At 54.5% G+C, this 23,712-nt stretch overlaps 1 protein-coding gene and 1 non-coding gene across 2 annotated transcripts in view; both read right to left on the bottom strand.

Annotated features, from left to right (window-relative positions):
- The window catches only part of LOC117018767 (uncharacterized), a 112,158-nt gene that overhangs the window by 36,327 nt on the left and 52,119 nt on the right, over positions 1-23,712 (bottom strand). The window lies entirely within an intron of this gene.
- TRNAI-GAU (transfer RNA isoleucine (anticodon GAU)) lies at positions 16,277-16,350 on the bottom strand. The gene has a single exon. It is a non-coding gene; the product is annotated as a tRNA-Ile (tRNA).

The raw sequence follows: 23,712 nt of genomic DNA on the forward strand, positions 1-23,712 counted from the left end.
GTCACTCAGCCTCCCAGCCACCCTGAGAGAGAGAGAGTACTCGTATCTCGCCCACCTCACAGGCAGGGAGGCCCTGAGAGGAGGCATAACCCATCCAAGGTCACAGAGTGGTGCTCGGGGGAGCCAGGCCCCTCTGATTCCAGGGTCTGAACCTGGGCTCTGTGCTCCCCGCTTTCTGGCTCCCGGCCCAACCAGGAGACGGGGGTCTTCAGGACAGTCAGAGAAAAAAGTGGGTTCCTAAGTGGAGAACACCCTTCCCAGGGCCTCCCGGCTGTGGGGCCTGACAGGTGGCGGTGCCACAGGCTGGGGATCACTTGGGAGGACCCCGTGCATGTCCCCCACCCCAATAGACATGCCCAGTTGCATCTCCTGGGGTGGGGTTGGTTAGCTAACAAGAGCAGAACTCCCTCCTCTGTCCCCTTCTGGGCCCCAGATTTGCCCCCACCCGACCCTCATCCTGAGCTGCTGCCCAGGAGGGTCCCGGTTGGGTGAGAGGCAGGGCTGGGGCCAGAAGCAAGTATGGGAAAAGGGAGCCATTGTGGCTGAGCCCCAGGGATTAAGAGCTCCAAAGTGGACGTGGAGGGCTGAGGCCATTGACGGCAGCCAGTTCCCAGGGCGGGTGGACCAGCAGCCTGTGCCTGAGGTGTGTCCAGGCTGCCTGCTGGGCCTAATCCCCTGGGAGCTGCAACTGGAGGAGCCCCCAAAACACAGCTGCTGGGGAGCAAGGGCTGCCCCATGGGGTCAGGCAGCCTGGTCCTGCAAGCTCGGGGTGGCTGGCTCCTTTGAGGAGGGCTGGGCGTGGGGAAGTGGGCCCACGGGTGTGAGTGTGCACGGATGCCCTTGGCCTGGGACACTCTAAAGATAGGTGACCCGGGGGTTTAGGGGCGGCATCAGCCTGCTGCGTGTGTCTGTACCTTGAGGGCAGTGAGATCTGAGGGCAGCAAGTAGGACCACTCCCAGGGCCCGGACTGAGGAAGTGAGGCAGAGCTCCCCCAGCCCAGCAGGCCCAAGTGGGTGCTGTGTGTGTGTGTGTGTGTGTGTGTGTGTGTGTGTGTGTGTGTGTGCGCGCACTCGTGTACACACACCATCAAGCAGGGTGCTTGAGAATGGCCCTTCAGAGCCGGCTGGAAGGGCTCTGCAAATTGTAATCAGATTAAGGGGGCCAATCACTTAGGGCTCTTGAAAAGGCCACAAGGCTTCTAATCAGCCCTGAGCACCCCCAGCCCACAAAGCCCAGGAGGAGCGCGGCGGGAGCCGCCCGCCGGGGGGCCGCGGGGTGGGGTGGCTTTCTTCCCTCTCTGTCTCTGGTAATTATGTCAATTTGCTAGCCAAATTGTTTGCTCAAGTGGACAGGGGGGCTTGTGCCCCATTCATGTGGTAATGTGGGAACCGGCAGGCCTCCTGGCTGGGAAAATAGGAGGTACCAGGACCCTTCTCCAGGGAGCAGCAGGCCAGGGGTGTGGGGCACCCAGGCCTTGGGAATCTCCCCTCCAGTGTGGGCCTTTTTTCCATGAATTCCAGAGACTTCCAGCTTGGGTTGTGCTCTGGGATGTGCTTTGGGGTCTGTCAAGATGAAGGATGGAGAAGGAGGCCAGGACCCCAAGAGAGGACAGAGAGGTGACCCCCAAGCTCCTTCAGGGACCAGGTGGGCAGCTCTCTGTCCCCATGCCTGGTCCCTTGTGGGCCAGGCTGAGGCTTGAACAGTTTGGGAGCAGCATGGGAGGTGCCAGGGAGATGGGGTGCCACCACACACACAGACTTGGGGACGTGCAGAAACGCAGAGCACGTTCTTACCAGTTCCCTGAGCCTCTGTGGAGGTGCCAGCCCCTGGGCCACAACTGTACACAGCAGCTCGTGGGAGGTAGGTACTGGGCTTCCCATGTCACAGACAAGACAGTGAGGCTCAGAGAAGCTACGACACTTGTCCAGGGCCACCCCACCAGAAGGCAAGGAGCAGAAATGTGAACCCCGCGCTAGCTGATCCCTCGGCCCCCTTTGTCCCCGCCCCCCAGCCCCACGTGCGCTCACTCCTTCTTCCCAGCAGCAGACAGGAGCTGGCAGTCCACCGAGGTCTGTAGGAGGCATGGAAAACACAGGACTACGACAGCGCAGGGATGGCATGCTCACGGGGACCCCCAGCGCTGGCACACTGTGGTTTTGGGGGGGGGGTTCTTTATATTTTACCGCTCATATTCCTTGACCTTTGATCAGTTTCAGAGTCTTCTCCAATAGACAGGCTCTAATGCAATAGTTCGCAAAGAGTGGACTGGACAGCAGCATGACCCTCATTTGGGAACTTGTTAGACAAGCAAAATTTTTGAGTCCTTCCCTTCCCCCAACCCGACTCCCCCACTGAGTCAGAAACTGGGAGCAGGGCCTGACAGTCTCCCCAGTTGCAGACCTACTGCGCTAACTTGTTTAACTAGTCCCCTGTTGACTGACTTTCCTTCAGGTTGTTTCCCATTTCTTGTTATGAGAACGTGTGCTACGACCCGTCCCTTTATTTTGTGGTGTTGCACCCCATGAGAACATTTCTTCCCTCTCCAGCTTTTCTCGGTCAGTGTTTCACATTCTCTGGTCCAGGTGAACTTTACAATCTGCCTCCAAATTCCATCTCACTGGTATTACTTTGTATATGTGTTTTAATTTAGAAAGGATTGACATCTTGACAGTATTGAGTTTTCCCATCAAATATTGAAATTCTACAGGCTTTTAAGTATAATTCACATAATTACATATAATTTAGGCAGGATTTGTTATGATCCCAAGTATAACAATTGCAGGAGATATTATAATGGTCTTCTTCCCCTGAATTTTACGAAACTAAGAATATAATCAAAGGGTCAAGAGTATTATCCTCTTATTCTTCTTGGGGTGGTCTCATTTCTTATGTTGCGCTCTCAGCTGTGATTCCGTTAAGCTTATGTGTCTTTGGGGAAGAAAATACCTTTCCCGGAAATCCCCCCATGTCCCATTGGCTCCAGCGGTTTGAAAGCCTGGTCCCCAAATTCTTCCGCGCTTTTCCCATCGAGAGGTGAGGTCAGTGCCCTCCCCTTGAATCTGAGCGGGGTGACGACCTGACCAATGGAACATGACAAAAATGACATGGGGCCAGGGTCCAGGCCCAGACCTTAGGAAATGGACACTTGCGCTGGGAGCCCAGCTGCCATGTCAGCGGCAGTCCAAGCATGGAGGCGTGGGGTCCTCGGCCACCAGCCGCCAGCCAGCACCCACAGTCATGTCCATGAGGCCACTTGGCAATGGGTCCTCCAGCCCCACTCCTACTGCCTGGTGGATACCACGTGGAACAAAGACAAGTGGTCCCCACTCATTTCTGCCCCAACTACAGATTTCTTGAGCGAAACAAATGAACGCTGTTGTCTTAAAGGTTGAGGTGTTTTGTTAAGCCGTGATAGATAACTGTGGCAGTGGTGCCACTCATTCCGAACCTAAACCCATGACTGAAGTGGGCACAGGGATTTCTGTGAGTGACTTCAGCCAGAGCCCTCCCCGTGAGGCTGGCTTCCCTTCCCTGAGCCGGGGACAAAATCAGACTGGTGCCAGCAAGGATGAGGGGACGGCTGCAGGGTGGGCGACTGACAGTGTCTGCTGAGGACGTCGGGTCCAGGGAGATAAGGGGAGTGTCCCAATGTCACAGAGCCAGTATGTAGTCGAATTTGAACCCAGCCTGCCCCCTCCCGCCCCCGGCCATCGGGAGCGAGGCTGAATTTGTCACTGCCCCTTGGAGGGTTTTCTGCAGTGTTCCCTTTTCCTACAAACCCTTCCTGGGTACTCTTTCAACATGGACACACCTCACATGTAGCACGTGTCGCCGTGTGTTTTCATCATGTGCCCACGCAGCTCCCCGCCCCCCAGTACAATATCCACGAGAGGGCTTGGCATAGACTAGATTAGGTACAGTGGAATCCTAGCTTTGGGGCTTAGAGTCAATATTTAAGGTTGAACATGCAGTTTGGTCCAAATTCTCCCTGGCGAAACTTTAAATTCCCAGCAAGTCAATGTACGTGGTTTCGTATCATACAACTCTAAGAAGTAATATACATGTATCCACGTATACCTGATGTACCAATGCATAGTACACAAGAAAGAGTACATATTCAAATGTGTCTGTACACTATTTTTTTTTAAAAAAAGGAGATTTGGTAAGGCTTTTTTTTGTTTACGATTCTTTTTAAAAAAATTTTTTTTTTAATTTTTATTGGGGAATATTGGGGAACAGTGTGTTTCTCCAGGGCCCATCAGCTCCAAGTTGTCCTTCAATCCAGTTGTAGAGGGCACAGCTCTCTGGTCCATAGGGAACGAACCGGCAACCCTATTGTTCAGAGCTCACGCTCTAACCACCTGAGCCATCTGGCCACCCCTACACACTATTTTTAAATTAAACACATTTTGAGCACTTATGCACATAATTAAACGCACATAAGATAAACAGCACTGTTGGTGTTTGATAGAAGACGGGATCAATCAGTGAATACAGAAAGGGATGGGTCTGGCCCGTCCGTTCATCTTTTCCCGCAAACCTCTCCCTTGCTGGCCAAGCACTGTTTGTCTTTCTCTTGGGCCTGAAATTTCCCCGCTTGATTCCCTGAGAAGCAAGACGTCCAGGTCAAGTGTCCCGAGGGCCACAGTTACATGCAGCACACAATCCGTGTTCTGGCGTTTCTGGGTGGAGACGAAAAGTCACTTAGCTGACCCCGTGGACAGACCAGGAGCCATGCCTGGAAGAGGGAGGTGTGCGTGTATGCGTGTGTGTGTGCTAGTGTGCTTTCACGTGTGGGTACTCATGAAAAGCTGCTTCATTAAGGACCTGGCCGTTCTGTATGTCCCCAAGAGATGCCACCATGGGGCCCAGCAGGCAGAGCTGGCACACATGCCAACCAAAAGCCCCAATCTCACTGGCCCAGGGGAGCGAAGGAACCCCTTGCTTAGAGGACAGCGTTTCAATCCTGTCCTCAAGAGTGTGCTTGGGGGTGTCGCCGGGGAGGAGAATTTTTGCTTTTCACTCGATCCCCTCCTGTGTTGTCACAGCAAACATGTTTTTCATTTATCACGTTAAAAGCTCATAGCAGCTTTGAAAGAACATTTTAAGAATTGGAAAAAAATCTGTCTCACCCCTCCCCCAGTACATGTAAAGTCCTTTGACATGGTGAGCTCCCCGTCCTCAGGGGCTCCGGGATCCCAGCCGAAGCTCCCATTCCACCTTTCACGGTCCCCTGCACGGATCCGTGCCTGCCCCTGACCCAGCACAGCTGGTGCTGGCTCTACCTGAGCTTCGTGTGCAGGTGAGCACCGCCCCAGGTTCCAGAGCAAAGAGCGAGTCACCTGAGAGGGCACTGATTCTCGCCCTCACAGCGCTGAGAACTGCGGAGATGGTGCTGCCACGGGAGGCTGCAAGGAGGGGGCGCAGGGCAGTGGGGGCTGTGCACGCCCTACCTTCTCTCCTGCCCTGCCTTCTGCCTCCTCGCTCTTTCTGTCTCTCCTGTCGGTATCTCTCCGGCTTTCTCTATCTGTGTCAGCCTCACTCTCTATTTCTTTCCATCTGTCTCCTTCTGTCTCTTCCTGCTTCATGCCCAGTCCTTCCTCTCTCTCTCTCTGGTTTTCCCTCTGTTTCTCTCTTTATCTGCCTCATTCTCTCACACCCCCACCCCCACCTTCCATCCCTTCTCTCTGTGGCTCTGTCTCCCTCCTCTCCATCTCCTCCCGTCCCTCTTCACCTCTCTGGAGGCTGATCTGTGCGATCAAGCCAAGCCCAGAGGGAAGGTCAGGGCACCCTGCAGGGATCGGTACAGACTGTCATTAACCTGTCACTTGTGCCTCTGGCAGAGAAACAGCGGGGCTCAGGAAAGGCAAGGGATTGCAGTCACTGGAAAGGGGACATCTAGTTGGGGCTGACAAGTGAAAGCAGAAGCCACCCTGTCAGAGGGCTGCAGACGTGCCCCAGGGCACCAAGGACAACTGGCGTGGCTTCTGGACACCAGCCCTGCGTCACAACTCTCTTCTGACTTCTGGGCAAGGGGGGACCAGTGCACAGGGAGAAACTGGGGCTGGTGGCCACATCCAAGCCCCCTTGCCTGCAGTCTTGGGAACAGGAAGGGGATCTCAAGGAGGCCAAAAGCCAAGGTCGCAAACTGAACAGCCTATGGGCCATGTATGCCCACCCTCTCTGACCGAGGCCTTAAAAGATGAATCTGCGTTTTTCAATTGGCAAATTTCACATTTAAAAAAACGTTTCCTCTTGAGGACCTGGCAACACTGGCTGACTGTTGCACACTCTCCTTCCTTGAACCTGGATACCTCCTTACAGTTATCTGCCCAGCCTCTGACAGAGCAGAGAGTCTCTGAGTGGGAGAGGAGGCCTCAGGTTTCCCATCCACAAAATGGGACGTTACATGAGGACAGTGTTAAAACTGATCTTTTTGAGCATCTGACGAAAGACATGGACCCTCTTCCTAGAGAGAAGGACCTGTGCCCAGATGTGCACACAATTTGAGAGGCTCACGTGCCCATCCCCCTGGGGGCCATGGACCCCAGGCTGAGAACCCTTTCTTCCTCTCCCTTAGCAGAGTCCCGGTTCTGGGTGGACCCACCAGCTCAGACCTGACTGGCCGGGGCCATCCCTTCTCTGGATGGGTGAGCAGGGGCGACTCCCCATCCTCAGAGGCTGCCCCAGCCGGGCTGGCAGCGCCCATCCATATGCAGGAGGGGTCTGGGCTGGTGCTGGATTAGCATAACACCCCCGGGAGGTACAGGCCCACCAGGAGGCCTCTGTGTGCAGCGCCTGCCTTTGTCCCCAGCCCAGGACCGGTGGGACGGCCCAGGCGGCTCATACACTTTCGACTGCCAGATGAAAGGGGGCGACATAAAGAGGCTGCCTGGTCCAAGCATGGGGGCGCTTTGTGTCGGGCCAGACGGAGTTACAGACGTCTGTGAAACGTCAATTACAGCTGAATAAAGACGTCTGCTCGTCCAGACGTGCCTCCTTTCAGCTGGGGAGGTGTTTCCAGGCCGGGCCTGGGATGCCTTTGGCAACCTAATTTGGCGATTGTGACTCTATAAGCAGCCCTAGCATTCATCCGTCGGGGAGGATGGGAACAGGTTGGGCTGGCCTGATCCCGCCTCGGGGTGTCCTGGAATGCGGGGTGGGGATCAGGGTGGGGAGACAAAGGAGCAGCTCATCTCCAGGCCTTGGGGACGGGCAGGGGGCAATCTGGGAGCCACGCCATCGCCCTGTATCCGCCAGGCCTCCTTCCCCGGCCTTTGTGGGTGCCAAGCTGCCCCAGTGCCTGCAGCTACTGGCTGGGATCAGGGTTCGCCGTCTCCTGATGGGCTATTGTGGTGTCGTTGGGGACACCATTAAGAGAGCCTGAGGTTCAAGTCTACCAGAGATGCCGAGCTGACATCCCTGAGCCACCGCGCCAACCTGGGACCAGCACCTTTCAGCCCTCTTGCTGTGTGAAATGAATAGGCTGCATTTGTTTAAGCCCTTGTCCCATCCATCAGGCTGGTGGTTACTTGCAGCCAGAAACAATCCCAGCTGACACAGAAGGGCGGCTCGGGGCTCACATTCCTAGTCTTGTACTTTCAGAGTGAGAGAAGAGATTGTGCCACTCAGAGCCACCTTGAAGGGAGGTGACAGAGCCAAGGTGAGGTGTGAGGATCTGGACAGAGCACTGATTCTGGGCACCTGAGCTGGGCTGCCCCTTCCTGGCTGGTGGTGACCCCTGCAATGCCCTTGCCCCTGGACACCTGGTCATTGGGGGTCTTGGGATCCCCAAGCTCCCGGGGACACCTGTTCTGAAACATGTCCAGCAGGACCAGGCGACTGACCTTTTGGCTACAGCATGTGTCGTGCTCTGAGCAAAGCCAGTGAGCTGCCTCTGATAGGTAGAGAGCAGAACCCACCCTAATAACGAGTGGCCCTCCTCCTTACTGAGCACCTACTGTGTACCTGGGTGTACCCCTCCGAGCTCAGAGGTGGCCCCCTCGGTGGCATGGGGAAGAGCACGGCCACTAGGCCAGCCTGCCAGGTGTGACCCTGGGACTGCCGCTTCCCAGCTCGGGGACCTTAGCCAGCCAGCTGACTGCTCGGTGCCTGTTTGCAGACCTGCCAATGTGCTACTGACACATTTTAGAACAGCCCCTGGCACACGAAGAGCAGGCAGCAGGGTGGTCTGACTCCTGAGCTCACATACTCTCGACTTCTCATTGTCCCCAGGGAAGTGGACCCTTGTTCCCCAGCTGGTTCTAGGCTCATGGGAAGTGATGGCGCAGGAAAGAAGAGCCCAGCTCCATCCATCCGTCCAGCTCCCTCTCTCCCGAGCTCCCACTCCACTTCTCAGTTCATCCCTAATTCCTAATGACTGAGGCACCCGCGACCTGCGGACTGGCCCAAGCAAGGCCTGTGCGCACGTGTGTGCGCCCCAGACACATATGGCTGAGGCAGGGGCCTTGACCAACTGGGACACTCTGAAGGTGTGACGAGGTGGGCGCCCAGCCACGCCTGGATGAGTCCCAACGTGAGACTGGCTAAGTACGAAGCCAAGGAAGCTGGAGTATCCCTGAGGACGGACAGGGAACTGCAGGTCTGCACTGGACGCTCCTGCAGAAGTGGTGTCATCTCACGTGCACCTCCCATGGGAGTTTGTCCCCAGTGGGGTGGGCGTGTGCCCTTGAGAGAACTGGGACCAGCCAATGGGGTGGTGATATTGTATGAGCCCGTACATAAGCATGGAGGCATTTCAGATCATTCGTATTTAATTGTTTTTGGCTAGCTAACACTTTCACCTAGCATGAAAGTAAAAAGGTTTATAGCAAGAAGTCTCCTTCCCATCCCCATCTGCCCCGTTCTCACTGCTCCCTAGAAAGATAATAACTGTTACTCGTTTCTTATGTTTCCTTCCAGAGTTTCCCCATACATAAACAACCCAATACAAACTAGAATTCTTATTTTTCCCTCATTTCACTCAGCTTCACAGTATTGTTTCAGCCTTTTGCTTTTACAAATATCACTGCAACAAATAACCGTGGACACAAATCCAATCTCACAAATGTGGGTGTATCTATAGGATGACCTCCCGTTTGTGATTTTGCCCTATCTTGCCCAATTGTCCTTCATGGGGCAGGTGCCAGCTCCCACCCCCAGGATGTGACGTATAGGATCTTGGGAAGGGCGGTGAGAGCACACATCCTGGCTTGAGCAGCAGTGATGGGCCTTTCAGGCTTCCTAGCACAGTGCACCGCCACAGGGGTCTTGCACGGCCACACACGGCAACGCTGCTCACACCTGAGTCTGTTCTGATCCTGCCTCTTCCTCTGGCAGAGTTATAAGGAGGGAGCTGTCCCTGACCCCAACCACCACCACGGCACACACACTCATAAATCTGTCTGGGAAAATGCAGAGCAGAGCCCTGAAGGAAGAAGCGTGTCTGCCCAGGTTTACTCATTCAGCAATCCCGTGAGCAGCTTCGATGGGCCTGGCCTCCCGCTAAGTTCTGTATATGTGACATATGATCTTGGCCAAGTCCCTTCCCCTCTGGGCCCCAGTGTCCCTTGTGTGAGATGAGAGGTACGGACACAGGGGGTTCCAAGTCCCCTTCTAGCTCTAATGACGTATCATCCCCAAAGCATGTTGCCAGCCCATGTCTGCATCAAAGGGAGGAAAGGCTTGGAAAACACTCCTGGGGGCCGGTCATTGTTGGCACTTATTTGCAAGGGTGGCTCACGGGCGATCAACCCAGAGAGCCCTTTGTGAGTGGGTGAGGAACGGTGTGCACCCTTCTGGGTGTTCAGGGAGGTGTCCCTGTGACCTCCTGCCAACCGCGAGCCTAGGTTTGGGAGCAGCCCAAGCTTGTTGGGAATCTCGCTGGGCCCACTCAGTAATGTTGTCAATGTGTACCTCCCGTTCACCCCTTTGGAGAAATAAGACTCCTTCACACTTCTCTCGGGGGGCTACTGTGAACACGGGGCACGTAGAAAGCGCTCGACACAACCGGTACGTGTGTTCCTAGGAGTTTCCCAGAGCCGGCGGCTGGGCCACCAGGCCGGGGTCGGGCTTGGAGGCAGAGCCGCCAGTGCCCCCAAGCCAGGCCACTGGCGAGAGCGTGGCGTGCGGCAGGGGCCCTGCGCTCTCTCCGCTCTCTCCGAGGCGTCTGGACAGCAGGCCGGGAGGCAGCCCAGGACCCGTGACAGCTGGGAAGCTTTAATTGCTCCTCCGTGGCTTGGGAGCACCTCCCTCCTTCGCCAACGATCTGCATTTCAATGTGAGGAGAGTGGAAAGGAGATGCTACTCAAAGGGGTTACAATGATTAATCATTTAAAAAGCAAGATCTTAATTACAGGCCGCAATTTTTGCTATTTAAGGAGTCCATTAGTTGCCAGAAAGAAGAAGAAAAAATTATCACAGGTTATTCTCCTCCAAAAGTAGAGGGAGGGGGGAGAATCAGCTGCTGCTCAGAGACGGGGTGGGGGGCAGGATGGGCCCTGCCGTGGTGCTGGAGCAAAGTGAAAATGATGCTTCTCAGAGGTCCGGAGGCTGGTGCAGGGACGTGGTGCCAGAGCAAGAAATTCCTGCCCCGGGCCCGGTTGGTACCTGTGGGTGCCCCTGGAGGCCTCCTCCTGGGCGTGGTAGCTGGTGGTCAGCTCCTCCCCCAACCCAATGACCCCTGACCCCACCCTGCTCGGGATGTGGGGTTAATTGCCAGGCCCTCCCCTCTGACCCCACTGTGGATTCTAGCCTGGTCCTGTCTTTCAGCCCCCAGGGTGTACAAAGGGGACCGGGTGTGCGCGGGGGAGTGTTAGGAGTCAGATCAAAACAACCCAGCCTCTTGAGTGGATTAATTTACTGGTCCTCAGGGGCTACAAGATCAGGAGATCAAGTGCCTGTGGCCTCAGACATTTCCGTGGCGAGGGACCTGGAGGTCTTCCTCCACCTAGAAGCCTGGGCGTGAGCCCACCACAGAGGAGGCCATGGGCCAGGCTCCCAGCCTCTTCCTAGGCCCTGGCTGGCAGCCCCTGAATCCCAGAAAGCAGCTCCAGCAGGATGGGCCTCAGGATGCCAGATGGTCGTGTGCCTGATGTTACAAGTGCCATCAAAATTAATAACTCAGATGAATCAAACTGGTAAGTGTGAGCTGGAACCAGGGCCCAAACTATCCCTATTCCTGTGACACCATATGTTTAAAACAAGCTTGCAAACAAGTTACAGAGTTTACCAGCCGACCCGGAGGAAAGGTTTATTCCCTGCCAAGCCCGCCTGATACTGGGAATAAAATAAATGAAATCACTTCTATAAACAGTCCCTCCTGCCAGACTGATTAAATACCTCTGGATGTGTGTGTGTGTGTGTGTGTGTGTGTGTGTGTGTGTCCATCAGCCTCTCCTGTTCTAACATTTAGGCCCCCAGAGGGCAGGCCGCTAAATCGGATTGAATGGTAATCCCAGGGATTTCTGGGGGCGGGTGGGAGGAGACTCAAACCACAGAGTACCAATATGGGTTTGAATTCAAAATAACCACACTGATTTGGCAGTGACTCTGCCCTGGTCCTGCCTCCTCCAACCTCAGACACCCCACCCCCACCCCCCAGAGATGGGAGAGTGTTTGTCCCCTTAATTGCCAGGTTCCCCACCTCCTGGCGGTGAGCGGTGAGCACACAGACCCTCACCCATCTTCCCCGCCCCATTCGAATGCTGATTCATTGCAGGGTTAGGCACCCCAAACAGGCTGGACCACATTATTTCTGGTGTTGGCTCTTTTCACTGGTGGCTGAAGCCACAGTAACCAGCAGCTTTCGGCTTGTCACCCTCCTGACACTCTTGACTTGGACCAGGAAATGGAAAATGTGATGGAAATGAGAACTTCATTATCTGTTTCCTTCTTCCCACGAGAGGGGCACTGAAGCACTGGCATCAGAAGCCACCTCTGAGGGTAATGGCGGCCCAGGCCCTGCCGGCCACACCTCCATGCACAAGTCACCTACCCAGGGTCCTCCTAGGCCACTGGGTATCGTCCACCCTGCCCTCCTGCCTGAATGTCCCTGCCTGGGGAACTGCTCTAACCTCAGGGAACCCTGGAGGCGGTCAGTGCCAGCACCCCCTTCTGTGCCTATGCCTGCTGTGGGCCCAAACAAGTCTTGTGTGAACATTAGGAAAGGGTGCCACCCTCTGGGAAGATGCTGCCCTCGCAGGGCACACAGCTTGGGGCTGGGTTTTAACTCTTCCCCCCTTAGTCTTCATGACAAGCCCTGAACAGGCAGGTTATCTTACACATGGGGGGCTGACACTCCCTGTTCTAGGGCTCACAGCCACAGGGGCCCCCCAGGGCCCAGAACGCATTGTCCTACATCTCCCAACCAGACACCCCAGCAGATTGAAAACTCACCCCCACAAAGACTTAGGGGGCATCCGGGCCCAGCCAGGAAGGGAGCCGGTGGCCCCAGACAGCCTGAGCACCCCGTCTCCAGCCCCTGGATGAGGAGCCAGCAGGAGCCAGAGAGGTGGGTGGCTTTTTTTTTTTTTTAAATGTATACACATTTTTTTTTAAGTTTTTTTTTTTTTTTTTTTAAGATTTTATTGGGGAAGGGGAACAGGACTTTATTGGGGAACAGTGTGTACTTCCAGGACTTTTTTCCAAGTCAAGTTGTTGTCCTTTCAATCTTAGTTGTGGAGGGCGCAGCTCAGCTCCAGGTCCAGTTGCCATTGTTAGTTGCAGGGGGCGCAGCCCACCATCCCTTGCGGGAGTCCAGCCAGCTACTTTGTAGTTGAGAGGACGCACTCCAACCAACTGAGCCATCCGGAGCTCAGTGGCAGCTCAGCCGAAGGTGCCGTGTTCAATCTTAGTTGCAGGGGGCGCTGCCCACCATCCCTTGCGGGACTCATTGAGCTGGCAACCTTGTGGTTGAGAGCCCACTGGCTCATGTGGAAATTGAACCGGCAGCCTTCGGAGTTAGGAGCACAGAGCTCCAACAGCCTGAGCCACCAGGCCGGCCCTGGGTGGCTTTTATTGATGCTGAGCTCTGTTTTCTGTTTGTATAAAGCTTAATGCTTTCAAAGCACATTCACGTCCATGATTCTGTCTGAGCCCCTCAAACCAGCCTGCACGGGACCATGGCAGGATGGTCATGTCTGTTTGAAAGATGCACCCCAGAAGCTTGGAGAATGAGTTTCACACATGTCCTACCTGGCAAAGCTGAGGCTTGGGCCCAGTGCTAGTTTCAGAGGGTCCTGGAGCCCGTTGGGCTGGGACACTGACCCCCATGGGATCGGGGACCTGGTGCTGCCCTCTGGTGAGAGAACCATCCCAGACTCACCCTGCCCACCCATGCACGCAGATCCTGGCGGCTTAGTCACCATTTCATTCAACTCACATTCCCAGAGGCAGTGCACGTGACAGTACTGACATACCCCCATCAGGAAGTACCTAACCTCCCTGGGCCTCAGTTTCTTCACCTGAAAAATGGGCTTACTAATAGCATTTATTACTAATTATTAGTGTTTATTTTCATTCTTAGTAACAATCCGAAGGGTCATTGTGAAGTCACTGAAGTGCTGTGTATAATGCCCTTTGCCCTATAGCTGGCACACAGGAAACACTCATCACAGTCGTTCAGTCGTAGCAATTTGTATTATGGGCCTAGGCCCAGGGACGCAGCTGGGAGGAGATGGACAGGCTCTTCTGCTCCAAAAGCCTTGTGTGTACTGGGGGACACACAGCCACGTGGTGTGAGAGTGCAGCCAGGCCAGGCCCATGTCAGGGGAAGCCCAGTGGAGGGGCAGCTAACTCAGCCAACAGGGCCTTGAAGGTCTCCTAAAAGTGACCTCTAAGACGAGCTGTGTGCCCAGGGGTGGTCAGAAAGTCTGGGTGTGGCAGCTACCCAGCATAGGGAGGTAGGTGTTCGGGAAGGGGTCCTCTCTTCTCATTCGAATGGAGGTGCCCTAGGGGCTAGCAGGTGCTGCAGGGAGCCTCGGGAGCACTGCCTCTGGACCTGAGCCCCTGTCCTGGGAAAGCGCTGCCCCTGACTCTGAGCCCTCTTGGGCTGGTGACAAGGAGGGGATCCATCCTGGCCCGTCCTGAACCCTCTTCTCTGACAGCCAAGAGCCCTGACTGCCTGTAATCTGCTGTGTAAACTCACGAAAGTCCTTTCCCCTATCTGGGCCTCAGTTTCCTCATCTGTCAAATGGACTTCCTCCTCTTAGGCCCTGCCTGGTGCTTGTACACATTTAGTCTGGGGTGTTCAGCAGGCTGGCAACAGGGGCTCCCTGCTGCCAGGATCCCTTACCGCCCCCACATCCAGAGGGCCTGTGACCTACGAATGCAGGGGACACCATGTGAAGGGCAAGAATCCGGTTGCTGGACCAACTCCCCCACCCTGCTGCTCTGCTCCAAATCGGCTCAGCAGAGCCAGGCTCTCTTCAGGCCTGGCAAGAGGCCTGAGCTTAGTGCCTTCTCTCAGCAGGGGTAGCCCCTTGTCCTCCCACATCTTGCTCCAACGGGCAGTCCGGGCTTGGGGATGTCTCTGGCTGGCTGCCTCCCTCCGTTCCCACCTCATGCCTCACTCCTGCAGCTGTGGCTGCACTCCTGCCTCTCCCTGGGCTTTTATCAATGCTGAATTCTTGTTCCATCTCAGAGGGAGGGCTCCCGGCTGGGCGGACAGATGGGAGGGAGGGATGCCCCAGGCCCCCTACCCGGTTCTCCCAGGATGCTCCTCTGCCCTCACTGGCAGGGGCCTGGCCATGCAGTCTGCTGCCCTCTTTCCTCAAGAGTGGTTAAAGCACCGTCTTAGGGCTCAGAGCCCACAGCTTTGAACTCCACATATGAGCTGTGAGACCTTGAAAACGCCACTGACTCCTCTCAGCCTTAGTCTGTAGCGTGGGCTAACACTGGGCTCACCGAGCGCTGTTATTTGGGCACGGGGTGGGGGGTGGGGGATCACACCCGCCTTTAAAGGGCTTAAAGGGGGAAGAGAAGGTCAGGAGCTCCTTCCTTCTTCCTCTTCTCTTCTCCCTCCTTTGGCACAGGGCAGACCTGCTCTCCGGCCCACTCCCCAGCCTTGCCCCACTGTCCAGCTGCCTCTGGGGGTGGCCCACACTCAATCCACCCTAAGCTGCCTACATGTCAGCAAACCCCCTGAAAATGCTTTGCAGTAAGTAGGTGAACGGAGCGCACAGTATGTTCCTGGAGTCTCGCCAGCGTTTAGAGCAGGAATCGTCACTGGAGGACCAGGAGCTGGTGGTCTGTGTGAATAGCTGGGTCGCCCGGGGTGGAGGAGTTGATGTGGGCGAAATGAACAGGTCTTGGGCCCAGAAGTAGACGGTCTGGGTCTCTGGCTGCCTGGGAGGGGCAGGAGGCTGTCTTCATGGGAGCCTGGGAAACCCTCTTCCTACCGGGCCACAGGCAGGGGTGGGAAGTCAGGGCCATGGGGGCTTTGTAACCCTATACAATTGCAGCCGCTCTTCTGGATAAAGGGACAAACAAAGGGGCCTTCGGAAATGGCCACACTGCTCAGCACCCAGGGAGGCCCCAGGAAGCCAGCGCTCACTAACCGCCCACCCAGGCATCCTCCCAAGCCCGCCACGGGGGGCCAGCTGGGCCCCCGCCACCCACAGCCTGGGCAGCTGTGCTGGGAGTTAATGAAAGCTGAGAGAACACCCGCCCACGCTGGCCAGAGGGCCCGCCCCCGCCGGAAAGGACCAGAAGAACCCCCAGTGGGGGCGGGGGGGGAGTTAAAATGCTGCTTTCTTACTTTCAGAAGAGCAAACAGAGACTGGTGACAGATGACAGTGGGGGCTTCCGAAAGGCCCTCAGGCCTCTGGTGAGAGTGGACCTCCAGAGGGGTGGCTGGTTTGCAAGCCGCATGCAGCTCGGGAGGCTTAGACACATCTCCTCTTCTAAACACCCCCACAGCTGGCCAATCGCACTGACATGACCCATGTCCTTAGCCACCGGAGATGTCAGCTAGAAATCTCACTCGAGGGGCCTGGTACCAGGGAAAGCACCCCGGAAGTGCCCAGACTCAGGAGTCAGCATGTCTGGGCGCTGCAGCTCTGGCTATGTGACCTCAGCGGCTTCATAAGCCACTGAGCCACGGTTTCTTCATCGCTAAATAGTACTTGTTTGTATAGAGATAGTTCTAGTGGGATGGGGTGTGCATTACATGAGATGATGGGTGTCAGACCCCTCGCACACAGGCTAGGCTCTACAAATGGCATCTATTTTTTTAACTTCATTTTTAAAATTTTTTAAGGAGGGCACAGCTCACAGTGGCCAATGCGGGGATCCAACCGGCAACCTTGGTGTTATCAGCACCACGCTCTAACCAACTGAGCTAACTGGCCACCCTGGCAGCTATATTTCTTGGGCCCTGTTTGAATGTGCAATGATCATTAGTTCTAAATTAGTTGTTGTGCCCAAAAGCAGTGCTCAGACTGAGGCTTCTGGGCTCAGAGCGGGGTCTTGGCCCCTGGCTGCAGGCACCTCTGGGGCCCAGCCCACCCTGGGAGCAGGGAGTCTGCCAGGCCCCCAACAGCAGCAGAGGGAAGGCCTGGCTGGCTCGGGTGAGGATGGCATAATGCCCCCTTTTTCTGGCAGCTGGCAGAGCCTGCCAGGCCCTGGGCTTCTGAATGCCCATTGGAGCCACACACTGGACTCTGTTTCCCAGGCAGCCCTGTGCCAGGGCTGCCACCACCCAGAGAGAAGGAGCCTTTCTTCCCCGCTGACCAAAGCCAAGGGCTTCCAAAAGAGCATCACGGCAAGGGGGGCTGACTTTGTTCAGGAAATCGAGGCTTGGGAACCTCAGAGCTGGGAAGGGAAGTCTGTCACCCCTTTGTGAGTGAGGCCGGCTCCCTCCTGACTCTGAAGCTACAGGATTCCCAGCCGCTTGGCTCACGGCCTCTGGCCCCCACTCTACCCCCTAACTATTCATCAACGGACTCTGAAGACCTTTCACAGGGGCTCATCCTGTTGCCTGGACAGGGCCTTGCATTGAAGCCGGCTTAGGGCTGTGTTTAGAAGGAGGGAGAGACTAACTAGGGTTACTGTGCACACGTGGAAGGTAGCGGAACTGAGACCCAGAGAGGTGACTGATGAACCCCGGGGAGGGAGCTGATCCGTCTCCAGAGGCCACTTCAGGATTACAGCCCCATGTGGCTCCCGGGCCATTTGCTCTAAGGTCTCACCACCCCCACACCCCCAGCCCACATGCATAAGGGGTGAACCAAGGTGACCTCAAGAGGGCGGAGTCATGCTGACAGCCCAGCTGGGGGTCAGTCGATGAGCAACTGCAAGACTAGCTGGGACCTTGGGAGGATTAGCAATCACTAGGGAGACAGTCTCAGACATGTTTTGTGTGGCTTTTAGGAAAGCCAGGCTGTGGGGTGCCCTCCCCAGCAGGCCAGCTCTGGGGGAACCCTAAGCTGGAAAACTGGGGCAGTGACACCCTTTCCTGCGCCCACCCACCGCAGTGCCCCATCCCCGCCCAGACAGAGGGAGTGGGAGCGGGAATGAAAATGGTCACCAAATGCCTGCCTTCCTTCTATACCCCCAGGGCTGCAGGCAGGCACCAGCGGGGCTCAGAAGTCACATCCCCAACCGGAAGCAAGTTTCTGGGGCGACAGATACTCCCAGACATCCTCACCCTAAGGCCCCCTTCTGCCCCAGGTGAGGAGTCCGTGCAGGGGTAGGATGAGGCAGCTCCCACAGGAGGCTCTTCCAAGGGAGGCGTATGTGGAGAAACAGCGATGGGATATCTGCAGTGAAAGAGAAGCTGGAGACCATGACGGCCAACTGTCTCCTTGGACAGAAGAGGAAGCTGAGCCCAGACAGGGCCAGGACTGACCCAAGGCCCCATAGCCAGTTAGCTGCAGCGCTGAGATTCACTCCATTTTCTCTGACTCCCAGCCCTTGGTGACGTCTACTTGGCCCCATGGGTGCCCTGCTCGCCCCACTCCTGAAGCCAGGAGATGACCTCCAGGGACCCCTCTGCCTGCCTCAGACAGAACTGTCAGCCATTCGTGGCTTCAGAAGGATTATGGGTGGGAGTCAGGAGGAACTCCGCATCCCAGGGCCTGCTATGGCTGTGCTTCCTGAGGACAGGAGTGGAAGGGAGGTTTTTTTCTAGGCCTCTGGACATTTGCCTGGCCCGGGAAGTCTCAAAGAACCACCCATGTCACAGGCCTTTGAGCTGGCCTTCTCCGTCACATAGTTCCTGCGTCCCGGCAACACACGAGAACCACCAGCTCACCCGGACTCAAGATACTGATGCACAGAAAGGAACCGATTTCCAGATTTGATTACATGGAAACAAAAAAACTTACGCGAGGCAAAAAATACCTTATAGGAAGTTAAAAGGAAAGGGACATTTGGAAGAAAATATCAACAACGTAAATACAAAGGGGAATAGTGTTTATCATACATAGGAAAGACTTCCTACAAATTGGTTTTGTAAAAGGTGAGTAGCCCAATGGGAAGCAAGGTCCCAGGGAGATAATAGCAGGAAAGGGGGTTCGTGTGTTAGGAGCAGCTGGACAAATCTGAGTATCCTGGAGAAAAGCTGGGGAGGGGGCGTGTTCTCTCTCAATGAGCACAGGACCAGCCTACCCACCCCTGCCTCCTCCTTCTGGCTGAGAGATGTAAGTATTTTCTGTGCCAATGAGAAACACACACACACACACACACACATATACGCGCGCGCACGCGCGCGCAGTTTAAGGAAACTTTCTCCTGAGAGCTCCTCTGTGTATCTTCTAAAATTTTTCGATCCCTGGAGGGAACCCCAGGAATAGATACTGAACCCTATGTGAAACAGCTGAGCTGGAAGGCTGGCGTGGACGCTGTTGGTCACCTCCCCACCTCCACTTCCCTCCTCCTCTTCCTCCTCCTCCTCCTCGTTCACAGAACCCCAGTTTTGTTCGGGCAGCCACCCCAGCCCAGATCCAACAAAGGATCCCTGACGGGACCAGACCAGAAGTTTTCCAGAACGACAGCAGTATTCCCAGGGACGGGTATATTTCTTCGGGATATTTTGGCTATCATACTGATGGAGACACTGTGGGTATTTGGTGAGCAGGGGTAGGGGCGAGAATTCCTGATAGTCACGCATAACACGCTTTGGCCTGAATCCCACGTGACTTTCAAAAGTCCCACTGGATAGAGACATAGGTGAAAAATCTGAGCCTAGACTCTAGTCCCACGTTACGTATTAACAGAAAAGTTTTTTTGCAATATATGTTATATGTATATATATATATATATATCACAGCAGTCACTGCTCTGAGGAAGCTTACGCTCTGTGTTGTTTGGAATCTTCCCAAGAGGTGACATTTCAACCCAATCAGGTACCAGAGGCAGTTTAGTCACCCAAACAATCCACCTATAACTGTCTGCACCCATTGCTGCCATTTTCATGGAGATTTTACGTGCAGGTGACGGCACTTAATTGTTTCATTGGGTCCTCTAGCATATATTTTGAAGTACATATTATTTTATTATACATTTCCTTTTGTTTTTCTTTTATAGTTAGGGCATTTAACGATATTGTTGCAATTCTGTGTGGAAGTGGGTTCCGTTTTCTACAAATTGCATTAGGATAGTGGTATCTGTTAGGGAACGGGGGAGCTGGGCCTGGTGGGATGGGGTCTGAGCCAGCCAGTGCCATCTTCTCTGGTGATGAGTATGGGGCCATGGATTGGGCGGAGAGTTTTCTCTCACCTTCCCTCTTTGGCATGAACTAGCAGGCAAGCACGTGGCCCTGGTGGCTACTGGCAGCCACCTCGTGATCATGAAGGGGAATGTTCTGAGGATAAAGCCCTCCTGGAGGACAGAGATGGAAGACCCGGGTCTTTGGTGACCTCCCTGAGCTCTGATGCTACAATGTCCAAGGTCACCCCTCGTCTTGACCGCCAGCTCTGGGAGATGTGTTCCTATCGGGAAGGCAGCGGTACCCAAACACTGGGTATAATGCCATGACCGGTGTGGGTTAAAATAGCACTCCAGCCTCAGTTTCCCCTTCACGAAGCAGATCCCTGGTGAGCAAGGATACACTCTCCTCTTACTGTGGATACCAACATGGCTGTTGATGTTTCTGACCCTTTAAAAGTCACCAGGAGCCATATCTCAGAGGGGACAGCAGCTGCTGCAGGTTTCTCTATACCCCTGAGAAATGTTCATGGGGGTCAAAGTGGGTCTAGCAGAAAGGCCACGAGTCTAGGTCTCCATAAGAACTTGAGGTTGACTGTCTCTGAGCAAACTAAGAGCAGACCCTCAGGCCCACGCCACAGAAAAGCAGCGTGGCTGGATCACAGCCTGCTAGGCACATCTGGAAGGCACCTGAGAATTACCTGGTCCAGTTCGCTTATGGATCAGTCAGGTTAGGCACTGTTATGCTGCAGTAATAACCACCCCCATCTTACTGGCTTAAAGCAACACTGTTCATTTCTCACTCATGTTTACTTGCCCACGGTGGACTGGCTGGCGAGGGGCCTCTGCCCGGCATAGTCACTCGGGGACACAGGCTGAAGGGATTGGCCCAACTTCCTCAACTGCCAAGGCTGACAAATGAGAACACAGCAAACCCCAAACTAACTGTCCCTTAAAGCTGCTCCTGAAAATTGTCAGGGATCTCTTCCACTCATATTTCATTGGAACACAAGTCACTCAGCCATGGTTGGGACGTATAATCCTCCTGCAGGGAGGGTCAGTAAAGAGGGGGGACACTGAATATAGGGGACAGTACTACAGTCTCCCACACTGGTGTGCAGTCTATGCGGCCCTGCTGATTCTACCTGGGCTCCCAGAAGAATCTTCCCATGATAGCAGGATACCAACAGGGCCTGCTTCCACAGCCTGGCCATCAAAGCCAGGCTGCCCACTTCTCTAGGTCCTGTCCCTGTATCCCCCGCTTAGTCATCCATCCAATTCGCCGAGTGCTATGTATGACCACTATGCCAATTGCTTGGCACGAAGGCATACTGAAGACCACCCCTGGACTATCGCGGGTAATCCACTGTGAAAAATGACAACAATTTACATGTTGATCCATAGGAATTGTTAAGTACATCAAAGCCATTTCCACACCAGAATATTATAAAACCATTAAAAATGATAGGGTTCTATTCTTTGAATTAGCAAGTCTCCTTTAGGACTCCCACCTCAGATACAGCTGTGCAGCCTTCTCTGTGGCAATAACCTGAACGAGCAGGGTGTTGGCTCAATGCATTAGAATCCAGAATTGTATAGAATGCAGCTGTTACAAAGAGAATGAGACAGCTCGATACATGCTGATATGGCACCGGCTCCAAGATGTACTGTGAAGTCAAAAAAGCAAGGTGCGGACCAGCGCTTAACAGTGTGCTAACTTTGTTGTGCAAAATGGATACACAGAAAAAATGTGCATGCTTGTACACACATAGCATCTCTCTGGACAGATACACCGATAGCAGTGGCTGCCTTTTGAGTGGGGAACCAAGGGTAGGGGGACCCAGGCAGGAAACTTCCTTTCCTATCTACTCTTTGTACAGCTGGAATATTTTATAATGTACTTAAAAAAAAAAAAAGGCAGAACATGATCATCCTAGAAAAGCAGGTAAGGTATCTTGTTATCTTGAAGTAACGAATTCAGACTTCAAAATCCTAGGTAAAATATGACCCCTATTTTTGTAGAGACCAATGTATACTGCATCTCAGTGTGTTGCATTATGTGCTATTTTAACTTGGTTTTATTTGACATTCCCCTGATAAAAATGCAAACAGTAGAAAAGGGTTTATAAATGAAAAAACTATCCACTCTCCTTCCCTCAATTCAGCTCTTGCAGCCTCTGCTCAGCTACTTATCACACCAAAAATGTTAACAGTCGTTATGTCTGGGGGTGGGACTACAGGGGAGGTTTTCTTTTTGTGCTTTTCTGAAATTTCTTTTTTTTTTCTCAATAGAAAAAACAGCATAGATTACTATGGAAATAAGAAAAAAATGCATCCATTTTAACAGTGCTCAGAATTAAGGGAGGTCTTGAACTTCGCTCCTCCCTTGACTCTGAACAGCCAGGCATGGTGCTCCTCCATTCCCCCAACCCCTTTTCCACGCACACCCCACTCAGGCTGAGAAGCAGACTGGGCCACAGACGTGACATTTCTAAGTTCCGGGAAAGGCCTCCCCCCCATTTTTAATAAGATCCTCCTTCCTCACCTCCTGCTCTGACCTATGGCCTCCACCCGTCCTTCCCTCTCTAAGCCTTGGCCACCCCAGGCCTCCTTTCAGATGCAAGGGCAGCACCAAGGAGAAGAAACTTGTTGCCCCGCTGATTGTTTAGAGGGACTCCACCCTGGAATTCTCCTATCTCCTTCTTCCTCAGGGACCCTCTAGAAATGGATCCGAAATACAGTGAAGGGAGAAAGGAAAGCCACCCAAAGAATTCCCGGTTCGCATGGATCTCAGGATAAGAACAACAGGCCTCGCTCAAACTGCTCCTTAATGAGGCTCCTTCCTGGCCTAATTGTCACCATGGCAATGACCCCTGGCGGCCATCTTTAATTAACTCCAAGTCAGAGTCACCAAATGAGCTCCTCCAGTAAATTGCCCGTCAGCGCAGGCAGTCACGGGCCCCTCCTCTGGCCTCTGGCCCCTGGTGCAGGTGATGGAGCAGAAAATTCTCAGCCCCAGCTTTCCTCCCACCTCCGGGTTCTCCCTGGACTGGCTCAGAACAATGGTAATAGCAACCACAACGACGACACTAATAGTAATAAGAATAGCCACTGTGCTGAAGCGCTTCATGTGCATTGTCACTCTTCATCTTCACAGTAACCCTGCGAGGGATGCGGCCCCGGGCCAGGATGAGGTAGGTGGCTGCCCTCCCTTTGGGAACCTGTTTGCCCCGCTCAAAGGAAGGTAGTAATACCGAGCGCCACCACAAGAGGCCGCTGTCAGCGCGGCTGAGCCCGCCACCTCCGGCTTGGGAAGACCAATGGAAGGAGCTGCCAAGAGCTGGCTCCTTCAGAAAGTTTCCGTCACACACTCAGGAGTTTATCGCCCCGACATGGAGAATTAAAAATGCAGCCGGATCCGGTGGGGGGAGGAGCTGTTGGAACCTAAGATCGGTACGTTTCCGCGCAGCCCCTGTCGCAGTGCCAGTTCGGTCACCTCTCTGGGGACAAAGCTCTGGAGAACCAGGCGGCTTCTACGAGAGCCGGACAGTCAGTGTGAATCATTCCCGCTCCGATGCGGACCCTGTCCCGCTGACAACAGCATTTGTCCAGGGTGGGAGCCGGACCGGGCGCTCCGCTCCTGCCTGGTACCTCTGCTTGGTGGCCCTGCGCCGCCCCAGGGACCCAATCCAGTTTCTCCGGATGCGTTGGAACTGGTTTGGTTTTCTCATTTGGTGATCGGCAGGCCTCCTTCCCTTGGACTTCCTTCGCGGGGTCCCCAAACTGAAGGAAACTTGCTGTGTCCTCTCAGGCTCCCTAGGGCCTGGTTTTGGGTCAGGGAAGTCTGAGGGGCACGGGATTTCTTTCTTTGACATGACTCTGGGTTTCCGGTCCCCACAGAGGCACTTTCTCTCAGCTTTCCTGAGGGATAAAGGAGTGGGGCCTAGGAGCCAGGCCTTAGGGATCCTGATGAACCACAATGGGAAGCCACCTTAAACCCGGAGGTGACCGGGCCCCACCCTCCCTGCCACTCCCCCATCTGGCCACCTTGCTACCCACACGGC

The sequence above is a fragment of the Rhinolophus ferrumequinum genome, chromosome 28, assembly GCF_004115265.2.
Source record: "Rhinolophus ferrumequinum isolate MPI-CBG mRhiFer1 chromosome 28, mRhiFer1_v1.p, whole genome shotgun sequence".
Taxonomy (NCBI): Eukaryota; Metazoa; Chordata; class Mammalia; order Chiroptera; family Rhinolophidae; genus Rhinolophus; species Rhinolophus ferrumequinum.